This window comes from Camelus ferus, chromosome 15 (genome assembly GCF_009834535.1).
Source record: "Camelus ferus isolate YT-003-E chromosome 15, BCGSAC_Cfer_1.0, whole genome shotgun sequence".
NCBI classification, from domain to species: Eukaryota; Metazoa; Chordata; class Mammalia; order Artiodactyla; family Camelidae; genus Camelus; species Camelus ferus.
In genome coordinates, this window is record NC_045710.1 from 46,940,129 (window position 1) to 46,956,847 (window position 16,719).

The window sequence follows — 16,719 nt, forward strand, 5'->3', positions numbered from 1 at the left end:
AAAGTGTACACACAAAGGGTTAGCCTCTGGGTGACTGTTGATAACAGTGAACACGGAATAACATAAATGATCATCAACAGGGGTGGGTTAAATAAGTTACGGTAGAGAAAGGGCAGTCATGCTGCTGTTTAAAAGGATAACAAATATCTCCATTTATTGACTTGACCATGAAATTTAATTAAAAAAAAAAGGATATAAAAAGGAAACGTAGTATGACTCCATATTTAAAAAATGTCACCCTTGTAAATGAGAGGGGAGACCATAAGTTTCAGTCTCTACGTGGACTTCACACACAGCTTAATGGCCAAAATTAATGCAAAATAAATTCCATTGTTTAATTACATTTCCAGGAGAACATTAAGAGGGTTCTAGGTCGTAAGAGCCCATCTCAGAAGCCCAGTCCTCCAAGCCCTCTATTCCCTGTGCCCTCTGTGTCTTTTTTTTTCTTTATAATCATTTATTTCACTAGTATCAACACCTGAAGTTATTTTATACTTTAGGTTGTAATTCAGTGGTACAGTATTTGGCTGCTTAGTTCATTCTTGTTTTGGCTTTGGAGCACTTTCTACATTGTCTCGTGCTTTCATTTGACATAATTCCATTTTGTGTGTGTGTGTGTGTGTGTGTGTTTTTTTTTTCCTGGGTACTTCTTCACAGTCTGATCCTTGAAGATTATCCTGGCTCATCTGTTTACTCTCTGAGTCCTCATAACAGCCATTTCTCCCCAACAGCCTCGAATGTGCTTCAGTCTGAACACTACTGAATTCTAGTCCATAAGGCTCTTCCCTCCTCTGGACATGACGCCGCCCACTGCATTCCTTTACTGTGTAGATCAATTTAGCTCTTCTCAGCAAGCAATAACTCTTCCTCTCTCTAGAAGAGACAAGTAAGGGGAAACCAGAGAGGCAAATTCAGGATTTTCTTCAGTGGGCAAGGTGAGGAAGAAAGCTAAGACACTCCGATATTAATAATAATAAATAATAATAATAATAATGATTTTATTTATTATTGTATTATTTTAATTATCATTTTTTATTGGGGGGAAGGCAGTAATTAGATTTATTTATTCTTAGAGGAGGTACTGGGGATTGAACCCAGGACCTCGTGCATGCTAAGTATGCGCTCTACCACTTGAGCTAGACCCTCCCCCAATAATAGTAATTGTATCTCATGTAAACATATATCTGCATGCAAAGAAAATACGCAGAGGCATACAGAAAAATATACCGAATGGTATCAGGACTATTGCTGGGTGGTGGATTAATAGGTGATATTTTGCTCTCTTCTTTATACTTTTTGACTGAAATTCTTTTTATAGAGCATGTTCTAGTTTTATATTGAGAAAGCTTTTTTTTTTTTTTAAACAAGAAGCCTTCATGCTGTGGCATATTTCTTTTTATTTTTTTTCTTTTATTCTTTGTTTTTCAAGATCCAGCAAAGGATAAAGAGAATTGAGACCGTGAATCCAACCTCAACACAAGATAATTTTTCTTTAATTTTAGAACATTTAAAAAGTAACCCTTCCTTCACATATTAACAAGAAATATGAATAAAAGAACATTCCTTAGTGGGTTTATAAATATTACCCATAACACGCTACTGTGCAGATTCATTTAAAGTAAGGTTACGGCCTGTGGTGTAAGGGCTGAGCTTGTCCCGAGGGCCAAGGTCAGTCCCTCCGCAGCCTGGGGCTGGGCTGGTCTGGGCAGTGGTGGGGGTGCTGGCCACCCTCAGCAGCTGCCCCCACAAACTCCTCTTCTGGAAACTGACCCCTGCAGCCTGGCCACTGCGTGTTGGCAACTCCACGCTGCCACGCTGGAGTTTCCAGAGCCCCTTGTGAGAGCCTCCAGAGGATCTGAGTGACCTTGGCCTTGAGTGAAGCCAAGCGAGACTTCTCCCCTCTGCAGACTTGCCGTGTGAGAGCTCTGGGGTCTGAGCAGGGTGAAAACGACCCCCATTCCTGCTGGGTCCCTCCCAGGCTCTTCTGCCACATCCCCTGGGTCCTCTCTGGCCAGCTGAATTTTTGTGTCTGGGCCAGGCCGGGGGAAAGCATTGGCTCAGCCCCTGTTTGTCAGGAGTCCAACATCACCCGGGGTCTCGCCTGGTTTCAAGTATTTCCCGGTGCCTTGCCTTGCTCCGTAGTCAAGTTTCTAGCCAGGATTTCTTGGCTCTGGGAAAGATTGAGTGCCTGTCGGAGTCTTCGAGGCCTGTGTTTCATTTGCAGCCGCCTGGCTGACTGGGTGACGGTCCTGGCCCTGCCCGGTTAGCCCGTCCCCTTCTGCTTGGCCAGCAGAGGAGGGCTTTTGTGTCGTCTGTCCTGAGTCTTAGGAGGGAGGAGGCTCCCAGTTTCAGTCCTCAGCCCTACAGGGTTTATTGCAGCTCCAGCCCAGGCTCGGGGGTGGCACTGCCTTCCAAAAGCCAGCATTTCCTGCCTGTCTGGAAAAAGCAAGAATGCCAACCCCAAACAGCCCTGGCTCCTAACTGTTTCTAAGTCAGACTAGGACCTGTTCAGCACCTGGCGCTCTCCTGCTAGAAATTTCCAGCTGTTCTGATCTTTCACACAGGGCTTGGCAAGGCTGAAAGGGTCTGGAAGCAAGTGAATTCAGGAAGCCTGCAGAACATTAGGCCTGGGCTGGTGGACGCCTCTCCCCCTCCCTGCTTAAGGACCCCCTCTTAGACTTGTCAATCACACCCTACCTTTGGATTCACCTGGGGCAGAAGTTGGGGTGCTGGCCCTGAAGTCCAAGTGCCAGGGAAGAAAGAAAGTTCACCATGTACCACTGTGCCCCAGGCAAGGTGCCCGAGGTTTGCCAGCCCAGTGTGGAGAAAGCAGTGTGAGCCAAGGCTGTAGGTTTCAGAAGCCGACTTAGGAGCCTGTTCAGGACCTGGACATTGAAGCATAGAACTCAGGGGACCCCCAACGTGTCCTCATCTCGGTAGGTGACCCATGCCCTGCCATAGTGTGCGAAAGCTGTGAATGTTAAAATAATGCATCTTTGACAAAGACGTCTTCTCTTCCTCTTTTTTCAGACCATAATGTACTTCCTGAGCTCTTGTTTGCTTTTTTTGAGCTACCAGGATCAAAGGTACACAGACAAACACTTGCGTATTTGTAGCCTGTGGCAGGCAATCGTCAGGCTCAGGCGTGTGTCGTTGCCATCATGCGAGGAGGAAAAGTGCATTGTTGGTGAGAATTTGTTCTTTACACTTCTTTCTCTCTAATAAGCGTACAGGAGATAAGATAGGCAGTTGGAAAGGCGCCCTGCCTGTGCTCCATCCTTCCAGCCCAGCGTATATTTCTCACTCCCTTCCCCCAGAGTTGCTAAACCCCACCAGCTGACCTCTGCCTTGGGAGTGAGGAGCTGCACCCTGACTGGGGGGGTTAAGGAAAGTTGTGTTAGGCGCTTCCTTGGAACCCAGGGAAGTCCCTGGATGGTGCATAGGTTGGTGGGTGGGAGGAGCTGCAGTTCTCACCTGCTGCAGGGCAGGTGGTGACAGGTCCCGATGACTTGGGTTTGGCCCATCATCTGGCTAACATAGGAGGGCCTGCACTGTTTTCATCTGGTTGGGCCCGCACACCACCCCACTCTGAGGGACAGGAACTAGCCTCATGCACAGATGAGGACACTGAGGCCCAGAAATTCCACGACTGCCCAAGGTCTTTCAGTCAGTCAAAACCTCCAAGAACACAAGTGTCCTGACTCCTGGGCTGGGGATGGGACCCGACTTGTCCTTCTGGAGGCCCCGGTTTGCGCTGATGGGCCAGTCCCTTGGCATAGCCTCGGGGCCTCCCAGGCTTGGGGCAGAGAGCGGGTGTGGCTGGGCTGGGCTGGGCTGGGCGGGGGCGGACGGCACAGCACGCAGGGCACGGAGAGCACAGGCTGGGAGCGGGAGCGGGAGGCCCGGCCCGCAGACGGGCAGGCCTTCGCTCCCGGTGCCCCAGCTGCAGCCTGGCCAGGGTGGCGCCGGGAGGGCCCCGCGGCTCCCAGCGGAGGCTCCGGCCACGGCCATTGGCCACTGAGCCCTGGGTCGGGAGGGGGAGCGGGCCCAGGAGTCGGGTTACTTGGATCAAGCGGCTGCGGGGGAGGGGGAGGGGCGGCCACGGCAGCTGGCCCGGGTTGGGGGTGGGGGCGGGAGCCTCGGGCAGAAGGACCCCCTCCCCCTAGGATGGGCCCCATTCTTGGCCTTAAAGGGAAACCATTACTGCTTTTGTATCCAACTCTAGCAACAAACATTTGTGAAGCGCACATTACGTGTCAGGTGCTGTGCTGGACTTGAGCGCGTGCAAAATGGCATAGCTGGGGTTCTGCCCAAACTTGCGTCTAATTGAGGAAATCCAGGAGGAAGAAGAACGCTGAAGACATCAGGAAGTAGATAAGGCCTAACTGAGAAACATGAGCAACCAGAGTTTAGGGGTTCCTGGAAAAGGAAGTCTTCCTTGTCCCCCCTTCCACTCCCCTCCTCTCCCCCAAGGTAATCTGGGAAGCTTCCACAAAGGGGCCAGGTGTGGCCGACTCCCCCCCCCCCCACCTCCCTGGGGTACTGGGCCATCAGTGCATATCTCCCTTGCAAACACTCTTAACCCAGTCTCTCTCCATTGCATTCACCTGGCAAAAACCCAACTGTGGTTAAATCCAACTGCTTACTTCACGCCTGCAATGAAGCAGTTGCACACTGCTGAAGAAAATTAGCCAGCTACTCTGGATGGACTCCTATCAAATTTATGGCCATACATTTTCAGTGTACATTTGAATTTCTGGGTAATGCTACGACCAGTGTTTCTTAGAAAATTCCTCCTTTCTCTCCATGGGCAACAACGTCACACTTTCTCCTCTTCTGCATATTTTCAACACTCCTTCCTCTTTCAGTCTGGCCTCGACTATCCTTAATAGAGAAAATAGGCACAGACAGAAGAACTACCTGTTCTTCCTCCCACCAAAGCCACCAGAACGCTTGCAGCTCTGCGTTCCCTCCGCCTATCTGCGGCCTGGGCCCTTTCGCCTTCCAACAGCGCAAATATTTCTTTCATGCATCATCATTTTCTTCCTCTTTACTCTACTAATATCCATCAATTTAAAGACATATTAGCCTTAGCCTCCTGACTCCTTCAGGCAATGCACTATTTTTCATTCGCCCCTCTGCAGAGCGAATGTTCGTGGGAGAGTTGTCCAAAAACTCACACTTCTCTTCCCCAACTCCCATTCTCACCTCCACCCACTCCAGCTGGCCTTTTATCCTTGCCATTCCCTTGTAATAGCTCTTAAGAGGATGCCAGTGACCTGTATCTTAACTAGATTAGTGGCCAGTTCATAGTCCCCATTTCACCTGGTCTCCCCTTTGGCATTGAACATGTTTGACCATTCTGTGGTAGACTGAATTATTAGACCTAATTCTTGCCACTCCTCCCTGAGTTCTTATTCTGTGTGACTCTGAAGTCCCTCTTTGCACTAGAGGTGGAGTATACATTCTTGCCCCTTGACTTTGGACATGGCTCAGTGACCCATTTTGGCCCATGAAAGGAGGAGGAAGTGATATGGCACCAATTCTAAGCCTAGGCCTTAAGAGGCATTTCCACCTGCCTCCCTAGTTTGTGCCAATGTTATCACCATTGAACAACCTGCCCTCACTGGCCTAGTGGTGCAAGGATGATGAGGGATGTGTATCTGAGAGCTGCCCAGACAAGGTCAGCATCAGCTGCTGAGCCCCAGCTGGGCCATAGATGCATGAGTAAAACAAATATTTACTGTTGTATGCCATTGAAATTTTTGTGGCTGTTTGTTACCTAGCAATAGCAGATTGATACATCCTCCTTCTTGAAACACTTCCTTTGCTCAGTTTCCTTAGAATCACCATCTTTCTGGTTTTTTCTAACTTCACACATTTTTTCATCTCAGTCTCCTCTGCTCGCTTTTCCTCTATCAGATCTCTAAATGTTGGAGTGGCTGCAGTCTCATCCTTCTCTCTTCTAGCTTTACTCTTTCCCTAAGTGGAATTATCCAGATCCACAGCTTTGAACACCATCTGTATGCTGGATCTCAAATTTAAATCCGAAGGAGATGCCCCTGAACTCCAAACTCAAACCTGTCCTCACACATTCACCTGACATCTGAGAGGTCTTGGCATGGCCAAAACAGAATTGCTGATCTACCCACCCCTCCCCTCTGACATGGGCATCCTGTCCACTCAGTTATCCTACAAATGGAGGTGTCATCCTTGACTCTTCTGTCATTGGTCCAGAAACCTCACCATCGCCATAGCCACAATCCTGCTTTGACCTCCTCTTGCCAGGACTTCTGCAATCACATCTTCATTGTTCTATGTTCCTAGTCCATGCTCTGCCAAGCAGCCAGAGTGACCTTTCTAAAGGGTAAATGGAATCTCTTCTCTCCTGGCTTAAAATCCTCCAAAGTTTTCCCACTGCAACCAAAATAAAACCCACACTCCTTATTTTGGCCCATGAGGAAGTGATGGTCTAATCCTTGCCTGTGTCTCCAGAGCCCTTGAAATCTCCTTGTTCACATTGGTCCAACAACAGTGACCTTCACGTTGTCTCCTGAACTTAGCAAGTGCATTCCTGCATCAGGGATTCTGCGCTTACACCCCTTCTGCTTGGAGTATTCTTCCCACATCTTCACATGGCCACCTCCTTCCTGCCCAAGAGGTTTCAAAGAGACCTTCCCTGGCTAAATAAAGCAGTACCCAAAAGCCTCCCATTCCCACCACAATTCCATCACATTGATTAGCTCTGTATCAACATGTGAAATTGTTGGCTTTATTCTCTTCTATTAGGCCATAAAATCCTTAAGGGCAGGTATTTGTCTTGGTCTCTGATATAATTCCAGGGCCAGAACATGCCTTGCACATAAGGGGCTCTCAGTAAATGCATGTTGACTGACTGAGGCCAGAAGTGAATGGAGAAGTAAATAACCAACTAGATGGGGAGTGTTTCCCAGGAAGGCAACCGCAGGGCCAGAGATAGGGAGGCTGGTGAATTCAAGATACACCAAGGGACCCTGAGGGGCCATGCTTTCTAAGGAGAGGATGCACTAGGGAGTGGGAGGAGCAAAGTCTGCATGGTGGGAGGGCTTGAAGACTGTCACCCCAAGTCCTTTGAATTAGTGGATGCTGCTGACAATTATGACTCAAGGAGGTATGTTCAAACGAAGATTTTAAGATAATTAATATGGTTGAAGGGTATACATTTCTGAGTGTCCTTAACTAAATGCTGTCGCATGGGAGCACAGAATTTTAGAAGACAAAGACATCTAGAATAATGTGGGAGCCTAGGGGAGCTGGAGATCTGTCCCCTTGGATCGAGGTGCAAGAAAAACCCATTTATCCAACCTTCTAGGGACTCATATTGAGTTCCCAGTTTTGGAAGGTCTCCCTGGGTAATTAAGGGTTTGCTGAGCTGCACGGCAGGTACTCATACACGTGTTAACGAGCTGGTGCCCTGTGTCTTAGGCTTCCTAACACCTTACACCCGCGCGCGCACACGCGCACACACACACACACACACACACAACCAAATTGCTTTTTTTCACCCTGTGACTAAACACAGCTTCATCAGACTCCCACCCCACGGATACACCCCAGACCCAGCTCCTTGCCTTCCCAGCCCCCTCCACCCAATTCCATTGTCAGAGCGGAACAAAAGGCCCAAGGCATCCTGGGTTAAAGGATTTTAACTCTGCCAATCCCAGGAGGCTCCAACAAGCAGCAGCTTCCTGCAGGAGAAAAGTGACTGAGAAATCTCCCCAGGAGACAGGGAATTTTTTTTTTCCGGTCTGAACAACAACCTAGCCGTCAGTCCGACACTCCCCCCAGGCTCCCACCCCAGCCCCCACCCCGGGATTTGGCGCTCTCCCTCCCAGAGACCAAACGCGTCTTTAGGTTTCTTTGCTGATGACTTCTCTTTGTGGTGGTCAAGCTTCCACCCAAGCCCAAGGGACCGTCCCCGCCACTCCCATCAGGCAGGACTCCCCCTCTGCTCCCCTCCTCGTCCTCCTGCCCCTGCCTTCACCGTGTGCGGGTACTGCTGCCCCGAGCGCCCGCCCTGTTCCTCCTTCCGCGTCCCCCTCCCCATCCGCGGTCCGCGCGTCTGCTCCCCGGGCGCCGCCCCCCGCGCCGCGCCCGCCCCCGGCAAGGCGGGAAGTCGGGCCGGTAGCCCGCTCGGGGCCGCGTTCGGGCCGCGGGTGGCCACTCGGCCGTCCCGCCCGGCGCCCTCCTCGGCCACCAGCTCCTCCTGAACTTGGCCGGAAACAAACCCGTCTTCTGGGGCGGGAAGCTGCGGGCTTGTTGGTTGCTAGCAAGAGCATTTCCAGGGCCGAGGGTGAGTTTGTTCTCACGTGCCTCTGTCCTAACCGGGAAGTAGCGTCTGGGGAGCCCTTGTTGGCTGCTCTGCCCCAGTCCCAGAGGTTTCTGGAACAAAACTGCATTCGGTGTCAAACCCCTTTTGCTCACCCTGGAACTAAAGTTAAATATGCATTTCTTTTTTATTTCTTAAGTTTTTCACGTAGAAGAGATAGCCCGGTAAATTAGAAACATGTTAGAGAAAGGAGTGAGCAATCAATGCTGGCATTTAAACAACACAAAAATGCCCACGCCAGGCCACACGCCCAAGGCGGCCGCAAGCGCCGGGCGACGGAGCAGCGCCCTCTGGCGGCCGCATGGGGGATCGGCCGCCCCCACCCTCCACGATCCGGAGCGGAGAGAGCCGCTTCCCCAAGTGTGAGAAACATTGGGACAATTTGGGGGGAAGGGAATTCAAGGTGTGCGACGCCAAGGTCCTGAGAGATGATTTTTGCGGTTCTGGGGCTGGTGCCTAGGCCAAGAACCCCAAGAATGAGCCAACATAAAAGAAAAACCCTTGTTCCACTCTCAATGGCTGCCTCAAATTCTGTGAATACAGCGTCATCCCTTACCTTCGGGCTTTTATTCTTTGTAAAACTCAAATGCCTCAAGGAAGGGTAACCCTTTAAAACAAGGGCAGGTAGCAGGCAATGTCAAAAGATAACAGCGTCATCACCAAAAGGCATTATTATACCATAAGATGTACATTTTATACAGTGATGACATTTAGTAAGTATCATAGAATCTTTTTTTTCCCCTATTAGTTCTGGGGGCATTCTTTTGTACTCTGAACAGCTGTGTTATTTTAGGCTGCCCCACCCTCAGTGGCCATTCCTTTCATTTCCATTTGCTCCAAGATTTCTTGTCCCTGGTACATCCTAAAAGTTTCTCCTCTTCCCGCTCCTCACTCTCACAGCTGCTACTGGAGTTGAGGCTCACGCAGCGTGTTGTCTGAGTCGGGGCTGCTCCAATGGGAGCAGCTGGAGCCCGTCCACAGCACACAGGATCCTGGGTGCACAGGACTGTCTCGGAGCCTCTCTCTGCCCCACAGGCGACACCCTGTGTCTGCCAAGAGGCGGCCACCTCGAGCTGGCTAGGGACGCCCTTCCCACAGGCAGCAGAGTACGCCTGCTTGTTTCTTTTCTATCTGGAGTTTCTCTCCAGGAGAGTATGGCCACTCCCCCATCTGGTGCAAGCCGGAAGAGGTGAGGGTGCTGGGTTTCTGAGGAACCAGGCCGGTTTCCCCCTCCCCGCAACCCCCACTGTTCTTCCTCTGAATCTCTTTTCCCTGCCGAAAGGGTTTCCACTTATTCCTACTGTCTGGTGGGAATTCCTCCAACTTCATACCTTCCATCTCTCTGAGGCATTTTCTGCTGTATTTATTGCTACACAACAAGCCACCCAGAGGCTTAAAACAAGAAACACACTTTTAGTGCGCCTGACTCTGCAAGTCAGCTGGGCAGTTTCTAGCCTGGCTCTGCTGGGCTTGGGTATGTGTCTGTGGTGAGCTGGCAGGTCCCTGGGTGGTTTGGGACAACCTCACTCACACATCTGGGGGTTAGCAGGCTGGCAGCTGGGGTGAAAGGGCGACAGGGCCGTGAACCTCTCATTGCCCAGCAGAGGCAAGCCTACCCCCAGCTTCTTGCTGCAGCTGCAGGGGTCCTGGGATGGAAGAAAGCAGAAGCCACAAGGCTTCTTGAGGCCCAGGCTTGGCACTGGCCACCCTCGTTTCTGCCACGTTCTCTGGTCAGAGCAAGTCACGAGGCCAGGCCAGACTCAAGAGTGGGGAAACGGCCTTTAACTCCTGAAGGAACGAGTCACAGAGTATTGTGGCCATTTTTGCGATCCAGACAGTAGCCCGCTTCTTCCTTGGGCACCCTACCAGTAAAGTAAACACTTCAAGAGTATAAAGTCCCTTATAGGCACCTAGGACAGGCAGCGGAGCACAGCGCTGGAGCACGGCGCCTGAGCACGCCAGCCCCGCAGTCACCGCACCTGGGTTCAAATCTGGGCGCCCCGTGTGGCAGGTGTGTGACTTGAGAATGTTACCTTAGCTCTCTGGGCCTCGGTTTCCTAATCTTTAAAAATAGGAGTTGTTGTAAACATTAAATAAGTTAATCCATATTAAGTACTTATACAGTGTCCAATAAATGTCAGCTATGGTTGCCAAAAAACTGGCCTCTGTACCCCTGATAGCCAAACTGAGAGTCAGAGGCAGAGTCTGGGAGGGATAGAAAAGAACAGCTTTATTGCTGTGCCAGGCAAAGGCAGGCGCGGCAGGCTGATGCCTTAGAGACTGGGAGCCCGTCTTGGGGTAAAGGTCCTGGGGCTTTACAGGAAAATGGGAACAGGAGGGTGATAACAGTCAGGGTGTGAGCAGGGGCGACATTCCTTTCATCTTGATGAGAACTTGCTGTTGTTATGGAGGAATTTAGGAGGGTCTGCCCATTTTCTTGGGGTTCAGTCCATGACCTTCTTTCAAGACCCTTAGGGTAAAAGGCTAAGTTATTCTCAGAAAAAGGGTGCAGGGAGGGGAGCGTGGTGGCCATAAGACCAGCTTAGCTAGAAGTACAGGCTGAGCAACTCAGTGGCCACCTTGTTCATTTTCTCCGCTTCCACTGTTGTGCCACGAGGTGACTGCTGGCTGCCCCCCCCCAATTGCTGAGGTCCCCAGCACCATCTTCCACAGATGCCCCAAAGCCCCCTCCCGCCAGTGCCGACACCGGCAGCCCCCAGCCGCCAGCTCTGCTGGTGGCCCCTGGTGTGTACAGTGCCCCCCTGAGACGCTAGTGAAATTGCCCTGTCAGTTTTTACCAGCTCCTTCCATGAAGCCCATCTATCTCTCTAGGGCTATGATGGGCTAGCTATTAAAAAAAGGGCTCTTGAGTCAGACAGAACTGAGGTTTGCTTCCAGCTCTTCTTCCTGAGGGATTTAGAGGAGCAAACTCATCTCTCTGAGTTTCTGTTTCCACACTGTCTGCTGCAGAGCATCTAAGGCATAATAATATGAAGAACTGAAGACCCTGTGCTTAAAAAGTTGCTGGCACTCTCAGGACACAGAGCCGTGTTGTCCCCGAAAGTGCCCCTCCCATAGGTGCTGAGAAATTGCCATGGATGAATGGTTTTTCCCAGAAATCTCCTTAGTCACTCAGAATGCCCTCCCTCCCTCAGTCCACCCAGACGGGCCAGGATCCTGGGGAACAGGCAGAGTGCTCCCTGCAGCTGCTGGCTTAGTGTCTGGTCCCTCCGCTCTGCTTCCTGAGGCCTGACCCCTGTTCCATTTTCAGTGGTATCTCTAATACTTAGCATACGACTTGGCATGGTAGACACTCAATAAATATTTGATGAAAGAATGAATGGATGAGGATGTAGGAGAGGAAAGACTCTCCCTGTACCCTCCTAGGTTCAATAGCTGTGAAATAAACTTACAACAGGCAGATTAACAGGAGGAAAGATACACACATTCATTGATTTTTTTTTAAATATGGAACGCTTCACAAATGTGCGTGCCATCCTTGCGCAGGGGCCATGCTAATTTTCTCTGTGTGGTTCCAGTTTTAGTATATGTGCTGCTGAAGTGAGCACTGGCATTCACTGATTTTTAACATTACGTGGATGGGGACATCACAGGGAAAAAAGTGAATATCCAGAAAGGAGAGGAGATTTGAGAGCTTATATACCCTCTTGTAGGGGAGGGGCAGTTTAGGGGGAAGACAAACAGGCCCTTTGAAGAACAGACGGGTCACGTGATAATTTGTGACAAAGTTTGCCTGGGTGTGGGGTGAACTTCCAGTGTCCACTCCTGTGACAAGAGTCAGTCTTCCCTCGCTGGTGAAACTCCCGGTGGGGGGATTCATGATAATTGAGTTCCTTGTGGTGCATCTGTCTTTAGGCAGATGAGGGGATTTTGGAAAAAGTCTCTCCCTGCATTTGCTGTGTTTAAAAGTGCCTTCAGTTCAAAGTAATCAAAATAGCAAAGCAGCGTATTTTGGGGTGTCCTGAGCTCCTTCAGGAATTTCACTTCAAGGACTTCTGATAGTTCTTCTCCTTGGGTGAAACCAGCTTTTCTGGGATGACTTCTAAGCCAAGCCAGCTTGTTAGGTGGAAGGGATGATGTTCTCAAGAGCTGGGAGGGGTGGCCCTCCTCAACCTGGCTGCCAGGTGCAATCACAGAAGCCCAGGCTCACCCAGGGACTCGGGAGCAACTGGCATGGGACCTGCTTCAGTGTCCAGAACTGGGCATTAGCCCTGATTTTTGCACATTAATCATTTTCATTGAGTATCTCCCAGGATTGAATCTTCTCAAGCTGACAGTGAAGTGCCCCAAATTCCAATAATGGTTCTCACAGAGTTCAGACCCCAGTGGAAGATGGATGAGGCTAGGCAGAGGTTAAAAAGCCAATTCCATTCCTGAGTGTGTGTTTCTGTGTGTCTAGACACAAGTGAAAAAAAAAAAGTCTCTCATTGCAACTTGATACTTTAAGCGATTCATGAAATGAGTTAATATTCACTAACATGTGCCAGGCAGAGTAAATGTGAAAGCCAGGGGCAAAGGCAGAGGATGAGGATGGGGATGAGGGTGACGGTGAGGGTGAGGCTGGCTGCAGAGCTGATCCCAGGTCACGGACTGGCCTTAGGGAGCCAGGGTCCAGGAGTCTTGTTAGTAAGTCAGTGAGCCAGTCAGACAGGCCCCATTCAAACCCCTGGCCTGGGGAAGGGGGCAGGTGGAGAGGGAGCAGCAGCTCCTTCTGTGATGGTGGAACTAAAATATCCGCTACAAAATTGCAGGAGAAGGTGGGGGTGGGGCTCCTGGTATGAAGAAGGCTGAGTTCATGAGTTTTTTGTTTTTGTTTTTGTTTTTGTTTTTTTGCCTGCTGCACCTTTAGCCTGGTTCTTTTGAAAGACGGATGTGTACCCATCCGCAAACACATCGACCATGCCCATCTTTGAAGGATGGTAGAAAATCGTGGAGGAGGTGAGTGGGCAGCGCTTGGAGCCTAGTTGGAGCCTGAGAAGGCGAGGATCTTCTTGGGACACACAGTTCTGGGACGGGGGAAGAAGATTATCACCTTCATCAAATGAGACTTGTAAACCCTGGATCTTAATTTCGTTTCCCAGGAAGAGGTCTGATTGTTCAAAGGATAATGGAAGTGAGGCTAAGGGTGTACTGATTCTGAGCTGGGCCCTAAAGTTCCTTTGTGACACTCAGACTGTCACACAGGCTGCAAAACCCACCAGGCAAAGGGTGGTCTTTGGCCACTGACAGCAGAGTGAACTGGGCTGCGTGCTCAGAACTTGTCCCAGGACCCATCCCAGATCTGCCTGATCTCCAGCTACTGGGCTCTCTCGGGATTGAGCCAGGGACTCCAGATTTTAAATATGTTTCCCAAGTGACCCCAAGGTGCCTAAAGACTGGGGCCCTTGTAAAGTAGGTGGATGGGGGTGGAGGAGGCCAGCGGCTCCCAAGCCTGTCGGCTTGAGAATGGACCTGGAGCTTTAAGAGACAGCCTCCGCCCCTGGTTGATGTGAGGTGGGCCCAGGAATCAGTATTCTCATCCCATTCCTCAGATGATTATGATCATCAGCCAGATTAGGTATCCTTGGAGGGACCTAACTGGGAAGAAACTTTCCTGATCTGTTACTTGACTCTGGAAATCTCCCCACAGCATCTCTTCAGTGAGACTGCGACCTTCCGCACAGACCCCAGCGCAGGCTGAGGGCGTGGAGATGCTGGGGTCATCATGTTGTTACCCCTGCCCTAGGCTGATTGGGATATAATTGGCATATAACATTGTAGAAGTTTCAGGCCTCCCACATTTTAATACTAACTTAATGCAAAACGATTAAATTCAGAGTGTTAGCTAACACTTCTATCATGTCTCAGATTTAGTATTTCTTTTTTTGTGGTGAGAACATTTAAGATCTACTCTCTCAGCAACTTTCAAGTGCACAGTATGGCATTATTAACTGTAATCACCATCCTGCACAATAGATTCCTCAGGACTTACTCATCTTCCAACTGGAAGTTTGTTCCCTTTCATCAACATCTCCTTGTTTTCTTCTGTCCACTGCCCCCAGCATTCTACTTTTAGTTTCTATGCACTTGGCTTTTTTAGATTCCACATATATAAGTGGTGACATCCAGTATTTGTCTTTCTGTCTGACATCTCACTTAGCATAATGCCCTCAAGGTCCATCCATGTTGTTGCAAATGGCAGGATTTCCTTCTTTCTTGTGCTGTGTAATATTCTATTGTATATCTGTACACCACATCTTCTTTATTCATCTGTTGATGGGCGCTCAGATTATTTCCATATCTTGGCTGTTGTGAATAATGCTACAATGAACATGGGAGTGCAACTGTTTCTTCAAGATTCTATTTTCATTTTCTTTGGATACCCGGAAGTGGGATTGTTGCATCATATGGTAGTTTTATTTTTAATTTTTTTGAGAAAACTCCATACTATTTTCCATAGTGGCTGCACCAATTTACATTCCCACCAACAAGCGCACCAGTGTTCCCTTTTCTCCACATCCTTGCCAACACTTGTTATTCTCATCTTTTTGGTGATAGCAGTTCTAACAGGTGTAAGGTGAGTGGAACCATTGTTTTGAAATATTTTTGGATTGATAAAAACCCCAAACATAGCCTCAAAGTTAGCAGAGTATTTGAATCCCAAAAGCAAGGACTTCCCCAAGGAGAATCACCTTTTTCATATGCTTTTGGCCTCAGGAGAGGGCATCTGACCACCATTCTGCCCCCTGCAATTCAGAACAGCTGACGTGAAAAGCCAGCTATAATAGAGTTCTAACACACACACAGCACACGTGTCTACATCGGCGAGGCTCTGCTTTCTGGTACCATCAGCCATGGAGGCCGCATTTTGCCAGTGGGTGAACTTTAAGACAACCTGGCCTCAGGCCTCAGCCATCACCTAAGGCAACCTTCCTCTTACAAAAAGCCTCTCTATTTTATCCCAAAACAACACTGCGTGTAATTTACATTCTAATTAATATCAAAATGGACAGGGGGTCCACAAGAGGAAAACTATTTTCATAATAAGATGTCATTTGCCTTTTTCATTCTCATTTTCTCATGAACGTATGAAGCTATGTGCTTTGGGAAAACTCAGTCTGATATCACAACAGAGTGAGCTCAGAAGCAGATATGAGACTCCATCTGTCTTTTATTAAGCTAAACATTTAAAAAAAATTGCAGGAATGTAAAGTCGTGCCACCCTTCTCACTAACACTTTTTATTTTGGAAAATAAGTTATTTTAAAAAACATGTTAGCAGAGTGCATTTATTATTGTAATTTTAAGTAAATAAATACAGTAAAAATTAGAGTTTGATTTCTACTATGGTAAATAGAAAGCTCTTTGAGGTCCTCAATAATGTTGAGTATAAAGGAATCTGGAGAGCAAGAAGTTTGAGAACCTCTGCCTTATTTCTTAACCAAACTGTAGATTGCTCCTTGGGCTTCACCCAAAGTTTTCAAGTGTCTAAGCTCCCCTTCTACACCAACGGTTGGACTCCACTTTGGTGACAGTGTGTCTCTCAAACAGCTGCCTCAAAGCTCCCTACAGCCCTGAGCGTCCCTCCTCCTGGTCTCCCCTCCCGCCTTCCAGGGTGAGAAAGCCATCCTTTGACCCTCAGCAAACTTAGGATGGGGACAAGGGACTCACGTGCAGTTGGGGGAGCAAGGGAATGAAAACACAGTCATTGACCTCAAGGGATTTCTGATTTTGTGGGCGATACGGACAGGTAAGCAGTTGCCCAGAAGATACCTGTCATTGCTGTTTGCCAGTAACACCCCAAGAGGAAAGCAGGTATTGAGCCAACCCTCCCGCCTCTTTCCCTCCCGCAGCCCCAGGTTCGCGAGATCCCCGGCCCCGCGCGCCCCCTGGTGGTCGTGCCTCGTCTGCGCAGCATTTTCCCTCCGCAGCTGCTGGACGCGCACTAGGGTTAGACCTCTAGTCTGGTGGCGGCAGCTCTGGGGCCCCATCACTGAGGATCTACCTCGGTCCTCCGCGGCCTTCTGTCTGTAACTCTGGGCACGTTTACCCCTTGGTGACTAATTCCAGCCCGCTTCTGCCTCTTTCCCAGCCCTTTCTGAGTGCTAGGCATCTTGTGGCTTCCTGCCCCCCACCAATGCCATTTGTAGGTGACAGAGAGTATATGCCACTGTAGAAATGTTATGTGGTGCGGATTGGATCCAAGTCCAAGGAGTGCGATGCCAAAGTTTCACTTCTTACTGATATGCCTCACAGCAAATTATCTGATGTCTAAAGCAGCTCTGGATATCGGCGATTGTGGGACATTCTTTGTTGGGGGATTCCTTCAGGAGGGGGAAAGGGAGTCTGGAC

At 49.5% G+C, this 16,719-nt stretch overlaps 1 long non-coding RNA gene and 1 other non-coding gene across 2 annotated transcripts in view; one reads left to right on the forward strand and one right to left on the reverse strand.

Annotated features, from left to right (window-relative positions):
- Positions 1-1,525: 1,525 nt before the first annotated feature.
- LOC116669005 overlaps positions 1,526-16,719 on the forward strand; it is a 32,570-nt gene continuing 17,376 nt past the window's right edge. The window contains exons 1-3 of the long non-coding RNA XR_004326371.1: positions 1,526-2,936; positions 3,031-3,187; positions 13,239-13,327. This is a non-coding gene — a long non-coding RNA (uncharacterized LOC116669005). The remainder of the gene's footprint in view (positions 2,937-3,030; positions 3,188-13,238; positions 13,328-16,719) is intronic.
- On the reverse strand, positions 11,831-11,937 carry LOC116669077. Its single transcript, XR_004326465.1, has one exon. It is a non-coding gene; the product is annotated as a U6 spliceosomal RNA (small nuclear RNA).